This window comes from Phascolarctos cinereus, unplaced genomic scaffold (genome assembly GCF_003287225.1).
Source record: "Phascolarctos cinereus isolate Bilbo 61053 unplaced genomic scaffold, phaCin_HiC Scaffold_2;HRSCAF=192, whole genome shotgun sequence".
Taxonomy (NCBI): domain Eukaryota; kingdom Metazoa; phylum Chordata; class Mammalia; order Diprotodontia; family Phascolarctidae; genus Phascolarctos; species Phascolarctos cinereus.
Window position 1 is genome coordinate 48139050 of NW_027555625.1, and position 16981 is coordinate 48156030.

General features: G+C 38.4%; 1 long non-coding RNA gene across 2 annotated transcripts in view; it reads right to left on the bottom strand.

Moving 5' to 3' along the window:
• Nucleotides 1–5746: 5746 nt before the first annotated feature.
• Nucleotides 5747–16981, bottom strand: part of LOC144455768 (uncharacterized) — a 39481-nt gene continuing 28246 nt past the window's right edge. For both annotated transcript variants that reach the window (XR_013484511.1, XR_013484512.1), the window contains exon 3: nucleotides 5747–6185. This is a non-coding gene — a long non-coding RNA (uncharacterized LOC144455768). The remainder of the gene's footprint in view (nucleotides 6186–16981) is intronic.

A 16981-nucleotide genomic window follows, 5' to 3' on the forward strand; every position in this document is an offset into this window, starting at 1 on the left:
TGGTGACCCTGTATGGGGTTTTCTTGGCAAAGATACTAGAATGGTTTGCCATGTCTTTCTCCAGTGGATTCAGGCAGAGGTGAAGTGATTTGCCAAGGATCACACAGCTAGTGAGTGTCTATGGCCAGATTTAAACTGTCTTCCTGACTCCAGGCCCAGTGCTTTATCCACTGAGCCATCTAGCTGCCTCTGTGATGGAACATAATAGCACTTCCTAAGTGCTTACTGACTAACTGACTACATCTCTGAACAATCCTCAGTCTCCTTCACTGGTTCTTCATCCACTCACCCTTGGTGAACACCAAGCTTCTGTCCAGAGCCCTCTCTCTTCTCTTCTCCCTCTATACTATCTCATAAGATGACCTCATCAACTCCCATGGCTTCAACTATCATCTCTATGTAGGTAGTTCCTGTATCTATGCATCTAGCCCTAGTCTCTCTGCTGAACTATACAGACCAGAAACTCTAACTGCCCATTCGATATTTCATACTAGATACTAAGGAGGTAACTGAAACTTACTATGCTTAAAACAGAAATCATTATCATTGTCCCAAAACTTCTCTTCCCAGCTTTTCTGTCAGTGTCAAGGGCGCCTACCACCCTCCCAATCACTGGGCTTGTGACCTCAAGGTCGACCTCAACTCTTCACATTCTTCTCCCACATCTTCTCTGTCATCAGATTTTATCATTTCGACCTTCACAACATCTCTCATAGACATCCCCTTCTTTCCACTCACACAGCCACCACCCTAGCATGGGTCTTCCTTAGCTGATCTAATGCAGTAGCCTTCTGATTGGTCTCCCTGCCTCAAATCTCTCCATACTCCTGGCAAAGTGATTTTCCTAAAGTGCAGGTCTGATCAGGCCACACACACACACACACACACACACACACACACACACACACACACACACACACACTTCTGCTAAATGACCTCCAGTAATTCCCTATTACTTCCATGATCAAATATAAACTTCTACGTTTAGCTTCTAAAGCCCTTCATAACTTTGCTCTTCCCACCTTTCCATTCTCCTTATACTCGACTACCATTTTCCTGTCCTCTACAGACGCTACGGTCCAATGACACTGGCCTCCTCACAATTCTTCCCACAATAGCACTCCATCTCCAGACTGTCTTTTCACTGGCCGACTCCCATGCTTGGAATGTTCTCTCTCCTCACCTCCACCTTCTCACTTACATGGCTTCCTTCAAAATTCAATTCAAATCCCACCTTCAGCAGGCGGTTGTCCTTCCTCCTACGCCTCTGCTCATGCCTTCCCACTGAGATTACCTGATATTTACTCACTGTATGTCTCGTGTGTAAAACAGTTATTTGCATGTCATCTCTGCTCTTAGAATGTGAAGTGCTTTTAATCAGGGACTTTGTTTTTGCCTTTCTTTGTATCCCCAGCACTCAGCCAATGCCTGGTACTTAGTAGGCACTTAATAAATGCTTGTTGACTAACTCATTGACTTGCCTCTAAGGCAAAATACAAACCTCTCTGGCATTTAAAAATCCAGCCTCCAACCTACCTTTCCAGACTGACTCCGCGTTATTCTCTCACATACTACATTCCAGCCAAACTGGCCTGCTAATTTTCATCTGTACATAACACAGTTTCTTCCACCCCATGGGGAACTGGATAGACTGTCACATGCCTGGAGAGCTCATCCTCCTCCCCTCCACCACAGGGCTTCCCAGTTCAGGTGCTGCCTGAAGGCAGTTACTGTTTCATTTTTGGTTTTGTATCTATGACACAACACATCAGGATAGGTAGGTGGTGAAGTGGATAGGACATTGGCCCTGGAATCTGGAGGACCTGAGTTCAAATCCAGCCTCAGATACTTACTAGCTGTGTGACCTTGGTCAAGTCACTTAACCCTGTTCACCTCAGTTTCCTCATCTGTAAAACAAGCTGGAGAAAGAAAGAGCAAATCACTCCAATATCATTGCCAAGAACACTTCAAATAGGTTCACAAATGTGGACATGACTGAAAAGGATCTAAATACCACATACGTTATTAAATTTAATCAAATTAATATTAAAAAATTTGTTACAAGATCATAGGATTATTGATCTAGTCCACCTACTTATTTTACAAATGAGGAAACTGAGGCCCAAAGGGATTAAGTGGCTTGCCCACAATCATACCAGCAATGACCAAAACAGGTCTCTTCGTTACAGCTATCTAGTTACACTCATTAAACTTATTTAGGAACTTGTTATAATTGGCATTGATGTCCCTTCCTCCGTCCATTTCATATATCTCAGCATCAGTAACATGTTTAAATAGGTTGAATTGGAGTTGTATACATTGCCTCCACATCCTTTTCTCTCTTTTATATTTTTTTCTAGTTTTGCATTAATTTTGACCTTTGCTCTAACAAATCAGTGGTCTGACTGTACACCAGCAGCTGCTCCCAGAACAATTCCCACATCGGTAATGAGTTATTTCCTCTCTGCTATAATAAAATAAATTTCATTTTTGTGGTGTTATTCATTATTCTTCATGTACAGCACCTACCAATTCATTTCTCAAAGAAAATATAAATGACATATAGGCTTGAGACTTCCATGTAAGCCTATAAACCTCTGGCTTTCTCTCCTTCCATACTCATCATGCATTACCTTCTGACATATTTTCCACCAGCTTCCCCTGTGCCCACATTTGCAATGAAGTCATCAAGCATCAAAGTATATATGCTGATTTAATTTGGAGGATCTTACTGAATCCTTCATAAACATTTTTCTATCTCTTTGTTCTCTGAAACTGACAGTGCATAAACTGCAATCATTTTCATAGGGATCTGTTTACAAATACTTATCATGAGAAGTGCAACATGAGATAACTGTCCCACAAAGAGATGTTTCTTGTTACCTTTGGATACATAATAAAACCAATTTCATCACCAATTTCTTTAATTGTCTCTCCAAGGAGAACATGTAAGCCACAGGTACCATTGGGAAAATTTCCCACCCCACCGTCAGTATATTTACTCCTTCCCCTCTTCATCAGTTCGTGATTGCTATTAGCATCTCTCAGAATATGGGCTCTCTGCTCTCAGGCAGTGATCTCTGAGTAAGAGTCCCACCTCACTCCTTTTGGTTTGGTGGGAGACAGAGTGAGTCACCTAGGATGAGCAGGTACGCATGGGATGTAATCTGCATCACCAAACTCTTTAGCACAGAACCTGATTTCCCTATTTCTGTTGAAAACACTGCCATCCTTCCAAACACCAAGGCTCCCAACCTCCTCACTCTCACTCAGCCCACATGTCCAATCAGTTGCAAATCTTATCATAACATTTCTTATGGGGGTCCCCATTCTCTCTCTTCTCACAACTACTCCCTTGTTGGGCCCTTTCCATCTCTTGACTGCCTATTGCAATAAACTCCTAATTAGTTTCCCTGTCTTGAGTTTCTCCCCCACTCTACTCTATCCTTACTCAGCTGCCAAAATGATTTTGCTAAGATATGAGTCTGACTATGTCACTCCCCAGCTCATTAAACTCTAGTAACTCCCTGTGGACTCTAGGATAAAATGTTATTTCATCTCTATTTCATCCCTCTTTCATTTGCTGTTGGTGTTTTGTAATGTATATAATCATAAGTACAGCGGTATATGTATGGGCAGCTAGTCGGCACAATGGATAGAGCACCAGGCCTGGAGTCAGGAGAATTTATCTTCCTGAATTCAAATCTGGCCTCAGACCCTTATTAAGTGTGTGACCCTGGGAAAGTCATTTCACCCTCTTTCCCTCCAATTTCTCATCTGTAAAATGAGCCAGAGAAGGAAATGGCAAACCACTGTAGTATCTTTGCAAAGAAAACCTCAAATGGGGTCATAAAGTCAGATTTGACATAAAAATGACTTTACAACAGTATATGTATGTGATACATAAATAATCAACTATACATGTAATGAGGGTCTGGAACATTCACAGACCCCACCAGCTTGCTCAGAGGCTGGAAACCTGATTCTAGGAAAGTGGTGATGATGTGTGGGGGAAGTACCTTAGAGAGACTGGAGTATGAATGGATTTCCTGTAGCTGGTTCCAAGCAGCTAACTACTTAATGAAAAAGTCTCTTTGACTTTGGAGACATTAAAAAAGGCATTTCAGCTGTGGCAACTTTCTCTTTGCCACTCTTCATATCATCTTCAGCTATTCTTTGGTGGTGTGCTGGTATCTGGTGGAAAGACTATGCTGCAAGGGATGCCCTCTGATGCCTCCCAAAATAGGACTGGTCCAAAATTAGGGAGTGGTCTCTAACCTTGAGAGTTTGAGTCTGGAAGAGTGAGCCATAGGAATCCAAGAGACCAAATCCAAGCTGGATATTGCAACCAGCCCAACATCAATGCCCCAAGGAGCAAGATTCGGGAGTGACCTTTACTACCTCAGTCCAATGGAAGGACTCATTCAATGTCACCTTTGAATGTGAATTTAGTAGGACTAATGCTGAGTCAAATTGCAAGCCTAATTCTCTCCTAGAGATTGAGGTTGCATAGGTGGGACTATTCCCCTAAAGTATTGGGAATATAATTTATTCTTGCTAAAAGACATTGTATGTATTTTGCATATGTGTTCTTGCTATCTCTGTGAAGTAAAAGATTGCTTTGTTAAAAAAAAATTACCCAATAATAAATGAAACTAGGATATAAGTCACTGGCCCCTAACAAATGGGGGCAATAGAACTGATGGGGACTCAAGTTTATGGCAAAGAAAAGAGACTTTACCAAGTCCCTTAGGGTACCTGAAACCCTGAGGAGAGGAGAACAGGGGGAATATATAACATATATAATACACACATTATATCCATATTAGAGGATGGGAGTAGTTTGCTCAAAAAAATATGTTTACTGATAGGGTACACAATCAAAAAAGTTTGGAAACAATCCTCAAGTTCATCCTTCACACTGCTGGCAAAATAGATTTTCTAATGCTCTGACCAAATCACCCTCCTACTTCATAACCTTCAATAGCCTATAGGATAAAATACAAACTCCTCAGCCTGGTATTTGAAAAAAACCTTCACCATCTGCCTTCAACCTGCCTTTCACGTGGATTTCATATAACCTCTTCCCATGTACACATTACTCTCCTTCATTCAAATGGTCTAGTTCCAACTAAACTAATCTTCCTTCAATAATAATAATAATAGCATTTAGATAGTGCCTTAAGGTTTTCAAAGCACTGTACATGTTATCTCATCAGATCCTCACAATACCCCTATGAAGGTGTTTTTATTTATCCTCATTCTACAAATAAGGAACCCGAAGGTAAGTGACTCTCTCAAGCTCACATAGCTGTTAAGTATCCGAGATGAAAACTGAACTCAAGTCTTCAAGGCATGGTTTCCCTCATGGAGGGTTCCCTGAAGCTTCCTGGCTACAAGTATACTTTTCTGCGTCCTCAAATTTTCCCAGAATATTTTGTCTGGATGGCTCCTTTGTCCCATCACAGTCTACCTTGTAATTTGTTTAGCGGTGTATATCTAATTTCCTACCTAACACATCAAAAGCTCCTTGAGGGCAGAAACTATGGAGTACTGCGAAATACTGGGTAGGCTGAAGACTAAAGGCTTTAAATACAAGGCTGAGAGGTTTGTGTTTATCCCAACAACCACTGTCATTTTCCATCTTTGTCATTCAAGCTCTATATTAGCCTAGTAGACTAGCCAATAAGTGCTCAGATTTGAATTGTAAGATGCAAAAAAGTGACTTACACAGGAGACTCGTGGTTACAGAATGAATCAAGGTTTATTGACAAAAAACAAAGACTTAGTTACTAATCAGCAGCCCCAATTAATGACCACCCAAACCAATAGCCCCATCAGCAGGACAATTTCTGAGGGCCTTGAACTGTCAGCCTCACCAGCCAGGCAGCTCACCTTGGACCTTAGTTTCCAACTCACTAGAGTATACAGTAGGCCACACATAAAATGGGATTGCACAGCAGAAGATAGGATTGCTACTTCAATGATGAATAAGCCTACTGTCTCTGGGCAAGGAGACCCCTCAGGAGCTAGAAGAAAAAGCATTGACACAGATGAGTTTTGTTCCACCAACACCAGTTCACAAATGGTCAAGAAGCGCAGCTGGAACTATATGATCTGACAGCTTCATCACTGTTTCAAGATGAAATCTTCCCAAGCTTGGCTGATTCCCAGGAAACAGAAATCTAAGCAGAAAAGCACGTAGAAAGGACATAACCATCCCATCTTTAGAAAGGACATAGCAGCCCAAAATAAATTATTTGCGTTAGCCACAATGATAGGGTTAGTACTGGACTTGGCCTCTTGAACCAATTTATGGGATAGTAATCTGTTGATTGCAGCACTTAGTACAGCACCCTTCATACAGCAGGTGCTTAACAAATGTGTATTGAATTAAATTGGGGTCTCCAATCCTGATTACTGAATATAAACCAGATAACAAGTACATTCATGTAAAAATGATAATGATAACAAAGGATGCAATGACAACATTAAAAAGAAAAACAGCTTAAGCAGATTTCAAACTCTAATCAATGAAATGTTAAACCATGATGCCAAAGGACAACAGATGACATATACTACCCACTTTCCAATAGAGAGGTGATGGGCTTAAAATTTGAAAGGAGACATACATTTTTTTTAGACATGGCCAATGTGAGAATTTACTTTATCAAACTATACATATTTGGTATGAGGATTTTCTTTCCCTTTTATTTATTGTTCACTGTCAGGGAGAGAAGGGAGAGATAATATGTAATCGTAATAAATAATGTTAGGCTGTTGAGTAGTACAGTGTATAGAGTATGGAGCCTGGAATCGAGAAGACCCGAATTCAATCTGACCTCAAACATTTATCAGCTGTGTGACCCTGGGCAAGTCACTTAACTTCTGTCTGCCTCAGCTTCATCATCTGTAAAATGGAGATAATGATAGTACCTACTTCCCAAGGTCGTTTTGAGGATAAAATGAGATGAAGATTATGAGCTACTTCAGAGCAGGAATTGTTTGTTTTTTTGCCTTTCTTTGTATCCCTAGCTCTTAGCATGGTGCCTGGTACACAGTAGACAATTAATAAATGCCAACTGATTTGTAAAACAGTTTGAAAACCTTAAAGTATCATATAAATGCTAGCCACTATTGTTATCATTAGTGACTACTGAATAATAAATAAAAAATAAAGTGCTTAATACCTGAATTTAGCTATACAATCCTAGGGCCAGAGCCAGGGGAGCAATGGAGAAACCTCAAGAGGTCATCTAGCCCACGTCCTTGCTTTCAAGTGTTATCACACTTAAATGACCCAAAAGAAAATGATGGAAATGGAGCATCCAAAAAAAAAAAAAAGGTAGGAGGTTAAAAAAACTTTTTCATGGCCAGGAGAAAATATACTCACTTGCTAAAAAAGGCTCTCCTACGACTTGAGCCCACATGTGGCATGACCCTGAATAAAGGCTCCTTTCTATACTCTCTCGCACAACTAACGATGAAAATGTTTTGCTCGTCAAACAGGCACGTTTAATTCAGCAGCAGCCCTTAAATCTGCCTTTCATTTTCCTACTGCCTTTCTGAAATTCCAGAGGAAGGCGTTATTGTTAAACAGCAGCAAGTGTTATTCTCACAGCAGTGCACATTAATAATAATTCAGTGTGGTGTCATGGAAGCCTGTGGGCTCTTAGCTGAATTTATTTGAAAAATAAAGTTTGTTTTTTTTCTCAGAGATCTTTACTTAAGTCAGCATGGAACTCTTGTAAAGATAACTACCAATAAGTCACAACTACCCAAGGATCAGCCTTTTTATTTTTTTTAATTCATTACTCACCATGACAACATAATAAATGAGCCCTCAGAGACTAAGAAGTGCATAACTATTTAAAATTTTATATTTTATCTTACATTGTATGCTTCTAGTCATAACTTTCAACTACTTTTAAAAAGACTTCTCTTAAATGGCATCTAGTAAAATGGTTTAATTCTCAACCACGAGCTCCTAGATAATAGTACTTTAAAGTTAGAGAGGGGGAAAAAACAAGCCTTATTTAGTGAGTCATCCATAATTCTACAATTTCTGATTTTTTAAAAATGAATGCAACATCTGTTTTCTTCATTTTTATTTGGAGTTCTGTTCGATGTCCCTGTATCCTTTCATATATGACTAATAGGAAAGATACAAGACTAATAAGAAACATAACTGCAACTTCATTGAGGGTTGGTTTTAGTTAACAGCTGGTCTTTAAACTATCCAACATAAAAGTACACATTTTTTTAAATGACCCCAAAACTGCTTCATAAAATAAAATATTTCATTTTTGAAAGCCTTAGGATTGTTAAAGAAATTATAGCACTAAAGGGTCCCTACAGCTGTGGGTTGTGTTGCTTTGTTTTGTTTTAACACAAAAAGCAAGACACAGAAAACAAGGGAAAAATGGAAAAGTTGTTTTCACCCTTAAATATGGGAGAAACTAAAAATTTTACAATGCTGTAAATACCATAAATAAAACAAATCTCATCAAAAGCTGTTACGTAAAAAGTGGGCTTCTGATACAAAAGTTTTTCCTTCCAAATTTTCAGGGCTAACATAAAATGATAATGAACAACTCCAGTGCTGTCTTTCTTCCCATGAAGTTCAGTCACCCAAATCAACAAGAATTTCCATCTTTCCATCTGTGTACAATATAAGCCGGCCATGTTGAACTTCTCTGATAGCTCAGCAGCTGATTCTTTCCGGTGAAGTAAATACCATCATGGGGCATCATGAAGCCTAGCATTCAATTTCTCAGCACGATGCTTCCTCAGGCAAACCCTCAAAATAACCTTCTCAGGTTATATAAAACATATGTATATACTTCTTTATTAACTAAATTATTAAATAGTATTTAATTAAATAGTATTAATTCATTTAAAATCAATCTTTTTGTTCTCTCTCTCTCTCTCTCTCTCTCTCTCTCTCTCTCTCTCTCTCTCTCTCTCTCTCTCTCTTTCTCTCTCTCTCCCCCCCCCGCTTTAACTGGATTCTGAAAAAGTAGTAAGTATACTTGGTCCCAAAACCCACAGAAAAATAAGAATTCAAAAAAGTTTAGGTTAGGGTAAGTCAAAAAGAAAGTCAGATGGTCAAAAATCACCTTGAAAGTAGCTCACTTGTAATTATGTGATCAGTCTATAAGGTCTGCCTAGTTTTCTCTATAGCCATGATAATGAACTTTCAGCACTTTTGGCAAATTACTTGGAAGAAGAAATTACTTTCCCCTTCCAATGAAGAGAAATTGATAGTGACCACATAAGAGAAGAACATTAACCATTAGATTATAAATTTTTGAAGGATGAATAAGTACATTTTAACCACACAAATTCAAAACAACTACCCCCCCCCAAAAAAAATCTGGGTTTTAAATTTTTCTCCTGCTAAAATATGAGTTGCTAACATGTCACAAAACTGACTAATTTTCACTTCCCCTCCAGGATTATGCTTGCCTTTTGCTGCCTTACTTTGAAGGGAGACACCTTAACTTCTCATCAATAACTCCACCAGTGGGCAGTTGCAGGGAGATACAAATTTGACAATCAGTCCTTGGATAATTAAAAATTGATAGTAGTTTATAATTGTAATGTGTCATGTCCTTTCCAAGGAGTCTAAATGGACCTACATTACCCTCCACACATCAGGAATGACATGCACAATTTAGCAGTTGGACTCATTTTTCATTTTTCCCAGACTAGTGTGTACTGTTCCACAGCACTGAGATTGTTCCCAATAGCCTATGTGCCTCACACAGCTCCATGTGAAGGTGAGAGCTTAATAAATACTATTTGGTGATGAATGTGCTCAATTTGCGAACATTCAAAATGCTGCATTTTTGAGTGCCCTAAAAATAGCCAAGTAGTCATGTCCTTTATGTCCAGATTAACTCCAAGTCCAACTAATTCATTTTGAATGTGCAATCAATGCCTCACGACAGCTTCACTTTAAACAGTGGTTTTCACACCTGCCAACACCACAGAGCAAATCTCACAACCAAAATCAAACACAAAGTCATTGGAGAAAGTAGATGATGCAGCTGGTTTTGTGTTGTTGTTGTTGGGGGGCGGGGGGTTCCAGCATCGAAAATGGCATGCCATTCTTTAATAAGAAAACTGTGATTTATTGCAAAATCGGAATTCTATGATTTTTTTTTAGAATTCTGTGATCTTTACCAAAGAACATTTCCACTCATCCTCCACTCCCCATACTATAAAAATATTGGGAGCTCCCTGAATATTGAGTCAATGTGTATCACTTGGGTGACCAACTACTGTTGCAGATGCGTCCTTGTTATTTGCATCTAATCCATTCACTACTAAGCACTATGCAAAACCAGGGCCAAAATACCGGCGAAGAAGAAGTCTAACATGCACAAGTTTAGAGAGCAGGGAATAGAGAATGTGTCTTGGTTATAGAACAAAAGAACTCATTTTATCACTTGGCTTTACCGCTTGAGAAAATGGCTCCTGGTGTGCTGAACTCCATGATAAATGTGCCCCCTCTAGTTCTTTATTGCCTCTGTAAATCACAGGACTGACAGCAGTTAATAAGAAAAGCTTTTGAGTGGTTTTGAAGTTTTGCTTTGTACAAATAAAGTCTCATATTAAAGAATTTGCTAGTCCTCAAGGTGTGGAAAAATCAGCACAAGTTAGACTTCCATACTTTTAACTGTTTGTCTCCTTTCTTAATTCTAAAAAAAAAAATAACAACAAAAACCTATAACCCTGGTTTCAGATGCAAATGTTTTAAAAAATCCACTTAAATGATTTAATCTAGATTTTTATTTAATACTTAGATTTTTCATAACCTAAATATTCAGAAAAACAATACCAAACACGAGAAAAGGCATGGGGTAGAAAGAAGGGGGTTGCTAAAGATTTATTGTTGCGCTTCCATCCGAAATGGTATGCTCTACCTCTTTTAGCCAAAGCAAATTTCAGTGCAGTGTCTAGAAATAAGAAATCCAAATTCCACTTGGCTAGTGTAAGAGGCAAAAAGTCAATTCATCAAATGCCAGCTAATGCATGAAGATAACTGAAATTCTTAAATCAGATATAAGATTTTAGGGTATATCCTACAAATAATATTTCCCATGATATATCCTATGTAAAAAAGAATTTTAAAGTGACTATGTCATTCTTCTCTCTGATGAGCTCAAAGAATCTTAGAGAAATTATACCATTACTCACAGCATCATTATTTCTTAATGAAAAAGGCAGATATTATCATTCCCTTTTCCAAAAAAAAGGAAACAGGCATAGGAAAGAAGAAAAGCCTTCCCCAGATCATTTAATAAGTCAGTAGCAGAGTAAGACATGGGACTTACAGTCCTGTGTTTTTCCCATATTATAAATTCTTTCAAAGCTCAGCACAAGCAACCCTGTCTATATGAGGTTTTTCCTGATCCTCCCAGGAACTAGTGTTTTCCCCCAGAAGTGACTTAGTATCTGGTACATATATTTTTTCCCTGCTAGAATATATGCTTCTTGAGGGTAGGGACTGTTTTACTTTTGTTTTTGTATCATTAGTGACTAGAAGAGTTCCAGGCAGAGAGTAGACTTTTATGAAATGCTTGTTGGCTGATCTGATTAATTAATTGACTGATTTCATAAACTACAAAACAAAGATTTTGAATTTATATTTCCTTAATGAAATTGCTTCTGCTTAACAAAGATGCCCTTATAATCTAAACGGTGTGACTCAATACATTTCAACACAACCACCAAAAGGATAGTTGCTAATTAAATGAAAAATGAGCAAACTGGCTAGTTTACAGCCATACAGAAAAGACTCCAGTTGGCATAAAGCAATCAGATTTAGTAAAAATAAGACTTTCCAACAATTCACCTGGAGAAAGCTATAGTTTGGCATGTACAGTACAAACAAAGATCGAGGAGCAAGACAATAGCTCATTTAAAATGCATTCTATTACATAGTTCTGATTATTAAACACACATTTCATTGCAGTATGCATTCAATATACAGCTTTTAGCATTAAGGTTTCTTTGAATGGCATTTCAGTGAAACAAACTGGAACTAATGTTCTGATGATTCTGTTTTCTTTTCAGTGGCTTATAACATTCTAGACTAATTCTGGCCAATTCTTTCTAAAGCCTATTTTGTTAATTCACTCTTTCAAGTGAACAAGAATCCATATTCATCCAGACCTCACTGACTGACAAAAAGAAACAGATTTCCTATCTTAACAGGCAGTACTGGGACTGCATGACCATCTTCTCAGGCAGTTTTTGACACAATTGTCGAAGGCCTCTTTGTGACTTACCTAAATGAAGCTAAGACACTCCCTGCCAGATGGAAGGTAGTCCCACAAAGCTCAGAATTCCACAGGCAACATGAAGCTAAAAAATTTTTTGCCACTAGAAACAAAACTCCTGCTTCTGACTGAATTGACTGAATAAATGGCTTCATTTTTCTCCTTTGTTTTTCCAGCAGAAACTTAGGCAAATAAAAGGGTAATGGGATACTAACCAATGAGAACCCAGGCCTTATGAGGATGCCCACCATGCTCTGCCTGATGAGACCTCAGAACATGCCTGGGTACTCTACGACTGTTTCCTGCCTAGAACACTGGCCACTTAATAAATGTTTACTAACTGATTGACTGATGTACCATATGGTAAAGAGCAGCCTTTTAGGGCCATAGAAAAGGTTATTAAACCTCCCAAACCAAGCTCCTTTTTTCCTGTTGGCCATCAAGGTAAAACATGCTATAAGCCCTCCTCTAGATGAGGAGAGGGGCCTGTAGGCCTCCACATCTCAGCCAACATGTGGTCTATGTACACATGGCCTAGCTGTGTTGTATCTATTCTTGCTTGTTCTTAGATGAAGGAATGTTACAAACAGAATGGACTAGGCGGAAACTGTGTGAGCTTCAAAAGGCTGGAAGAGCTATTAAGGATCCATCAACTGGAGGCCATGTCAGAGTTTTCCAGCAATCAAACCTGGGGAGGTGCCAGCAACAACCTATCGGAGTGACCTGCTTGACCTAAGAGACAAGGAATTAACCCGGCAGCCAAGATGCCATTTTCTGCAAACAAGGCAGCCACTTCATCCACCAGTTTTGCTGCATTCAGAAGTGAACCACAAAGCAAATGCTTTGTAGAGACCACTCAAGTTTGAGCTTACTCTCCACAGAGACCAAGGGGGTGGGGGTGGGGGGAGGAAGAATGTGTTTAGAATTATTCTGTTCTTGCTATATCTTCTTAGTAAATATCCCTTTGGAAAAAGGAAAGACAACTTAGGGGTGTGTTTCATGGGGTCTACCCCCCAGGCGTTAGGGGAAGCTCTGAGGGGTAAGATGAAGTTATCCAGCCTTCTGTGAACATGATTTGTCAGTGAGAGTGAGAGCTGGAATAAGGACCGTTAGCAACTATAGAAGCTATAATACTACAGCATGAAGCAAGAGGGACAAGGCCTCAGAACTCATACAAAGGTTAGGCTGAATTAAATATTGGGTAGGTCCCCAGGCAAATATATTCAAGGGTTTGCCCCTGTAAATTTTCATCAAACTTCAGAATTAAGAGCCAAGTAGGTAGTACAATGGATGGAGTGTTGGATTTGGAGTCAGAAGGGCAGGAGTTCAAATTCCACCTTAGACGTTTATTTAGCTATGTGACCCAGACCATGTCACAACCAGTCTGCTTCCTTATTGACAAAATGAAGGAAATAAAGTCTTCTCAGGGTTGTTGAGAAGATCGAATGAGATGATATATGTAAAGTGCTTTGCAAATCTTCAAGCACTATGTAAATCCTAGTTATTGTTATTATTAAAATAGACTCCAAGGTCTCTGAAGTTTAAATAGGCTTCCGAGGATTTGGAGTAGTGATATACAAGTGGTACCATTATTACAGAGTCCTTGGGCTGATAGGGACCTTGAAAGGCTCCTCTTCTGGCTCCTTTCCAAAACTAAACTAACATGATTTTGGAAGGAGAATTGTCTACTTTTTCCAAATTCAATTATTAATTAATGAAGCATTTGTTGAATACTCTAGTATATATGAAGTACTGCACTAAGTTCTACAGGAATACAAGGATATATAAGGCAGTTTCTGCCTTAGGTATAGTAGAGGGTATGACAGGTACATGCATAATTACAATACAAAGCATTACGGCACAAATTTTCCTAAAGGGGTAGGATACTTTTTGGTATAACCCTGCTCAGTAGCACGTTTCTACATCCTTGCTGTTCCTCACACAAGACATTCCATCTCCCATCTCCATGTCTTCCTCTTATATGCACCTCCCGGCTCCCCTGGTCTATTTCAAGACTGTCTATCAGTCCACAAGTATTAGCACCTTCTATGTGGCATGTACTACAGTTAAGTGCTGGGGATACAAAGAAGGGCAAAAAACAGACCCTGATTTAAAGGAGCTCACAGTCCAGTGAAGGTGACAACATGAAAACAACTGAATACAAATGTGATATATACAGGATAAATTAGAGATAATTAACAGTGGGGAAGCACTAGCATTAAGGGGGATCAAGAAAAGCTCAGCTCAAATCTCATCTTCTACAAGAAGCCTATTCTAGTCCCCCTCCAAGCGAGTGCGAAACAAAAAGGGCCTCTTTTTCATATTTCTTTACAATGAAGCTTAAAATGCTCTTGTATATCCAGTTTGCTTACTGCTGATTATGCTTCTACATATTACTGGTAATTGCCACATTATTGTTACACATTCATTCATTCATTTATTTATTCATCAGTTCATTTACTTCCAAGTAGGCATTCCAAGCTCCCGCCTTGAGACCTTGGGCTTCTGTGACCTAGTGACTCTGCACCACAATTATCCTCTACTCGCCAGCCATCTTGAGGCCATACATTTGTATATGTACCCTTCTCACCTCAATGCCCTCACACGCACTTTCTAACAATGGCTCTGAAAACTGTTATCAAATCAACACAATCAAAGCACTCCTTCCAAGGCACTATCGCCCAAGATGTATCCTTCCCCTATTAGAATGTAAACTCTTTTGATCCTCCTGGCTTGTATTTTTATCCCCCAGAGATTATCACATTGCCTGGCATACAGACTTAACAAATACTTTTTCTTTCTTTCATTGCTTCAGTCATTCATTCATTCATTCAACAAGCATTTATTAAGTACCTACCCTTCTCCATGCCCCCGTGCCTAGCACTAGCCATACAAAGACTAAAATAAAACAGTATTTTCCAGTTGTTTACATTCTCCTGGATCCATGACATTATATTTTTATTTGGTTTTCACTTACCAACAGATTTCACAAAGGCATTTTCAGTATCTCAGATAGTTTAAATTGATGCCTATCACAGCAGTTTTTAACAGGTTTTTTTTCGTCTCTACCAGTCAATTGTTGCAATTTTAAGTGTGAACTCATTTAAGGGAAAGAACCTGGTTTTCCCTAAAATCATTTAATAGATCTAAGCATAAGTAGAAATTTTCTTGTGAAATTAATATTTAACAAAAGAAAAGAAAAAGAAAGGTTCTATTAATGATCAAAATACTTGACTTTATAGACCTAGTCTGTTTAATGGGGAAAATTCCGGCCTCTTTTCTTGGTCTCCTGCCAGATCTTCTTTTTACTGAAGAATCATTCTAAACTTCTAATCACAGTTCAACAACCATCTGCCAAATCATATACAGATATTGATATTTGCCACTCTACAGTTAAATTGCATCAAATGTCAATCAGTGCAATCAACTCATTAGCTGGCTGTTACTGAGCTTCAGGACTAGCTATATACTTTTGCAATTCTTTGATTAAGCAATGACAATATTCCCTGTCTACATCTACTGACTGATTAACTCAATGATACAGCTAATCTTCTGAAGCCAAATGAGTAAAAGAATTATAGGAATTTTGGGGCTATTAGTGACTTTGGAAATCATCTCCACACAAATCCCTCATTTTATAGCAAAGGAAACCATGGCCTAGAGAGATTAAGTAACTTACCCAAGGTTGAAAGTAGGCCAAAAATTAAAAAAAACAAAACAGTGATTACTCTCTATTCCTCTTATTCAGAATATCAATATGCAGCAAACAATAAAACAACTCGTTAAGTGAAATTTTAAATATCCTGAGAGAAATTTTAAACAAAAGCCAGAATTAGACATTCAAATATCTTCTCATTGTCCCCAGATCCTAATCATTCCACCATCTTCCTAGCTACCTGAGATTTTAAATTTCTCCAAATGATGTCACAACCAAGAAAAGATTGTGCGATTGTCACATACAGAATCCAAAAGTCAAGAGGTCAATGCTGCTTACTGGTGTGCTGGCCCACTGCTCCAAATTTTATATCTTTTCTGTCCCTCAGTTATTGCCTGACATGATTTAACAACTGTAATTCCTTATTTAACGATGTCAAAGGTTTTTAGGAAATTGACTGTATTTCACCGACGATATATTTCTTCTTGATTACAGAGTGGTTAAAATGATTTTAAACCAAGACAGCAAAATAAAGCAGTAATAAAATCAATAAAAGGTGCTTAAAACATTCCTTCTATTAGGTAATGGCATTTAAAATATCCGTAGCTTGTAATGGCACTTAGGATATGCCCAAAAATCAATGAGCTAAATTACTTATTGAACTAGTTAATTTGAACATTGAGTTTTTTATGTATATTGATAAAATAGGCTACTGAATACTACTAGAAAGTAGTAGTATCATTTTCATGGTCAAATGTCTCCCTCTGCTGGGAAAAATAAATAAATTAATTCTCTCAGGTAAGGAACAAAAAGATATAAAAATTAAAAGCTGTAACCTCCAAAAACTCCACAAGAGGTCCCCGAATCTCTGTAGGCTTCCCAAATTCATGCAGCTTAGTAAAGAATCCTTCAGGGTTTATTTGAGTAGTAAGATTTCACACAAAAGCATTTCTTTAACAGCTCAGTAATCTATTCACCTAAAGTATGAAACATATTCAAGTCCATGCAGATAACTGATGAAAAAGAAAATAAGTTT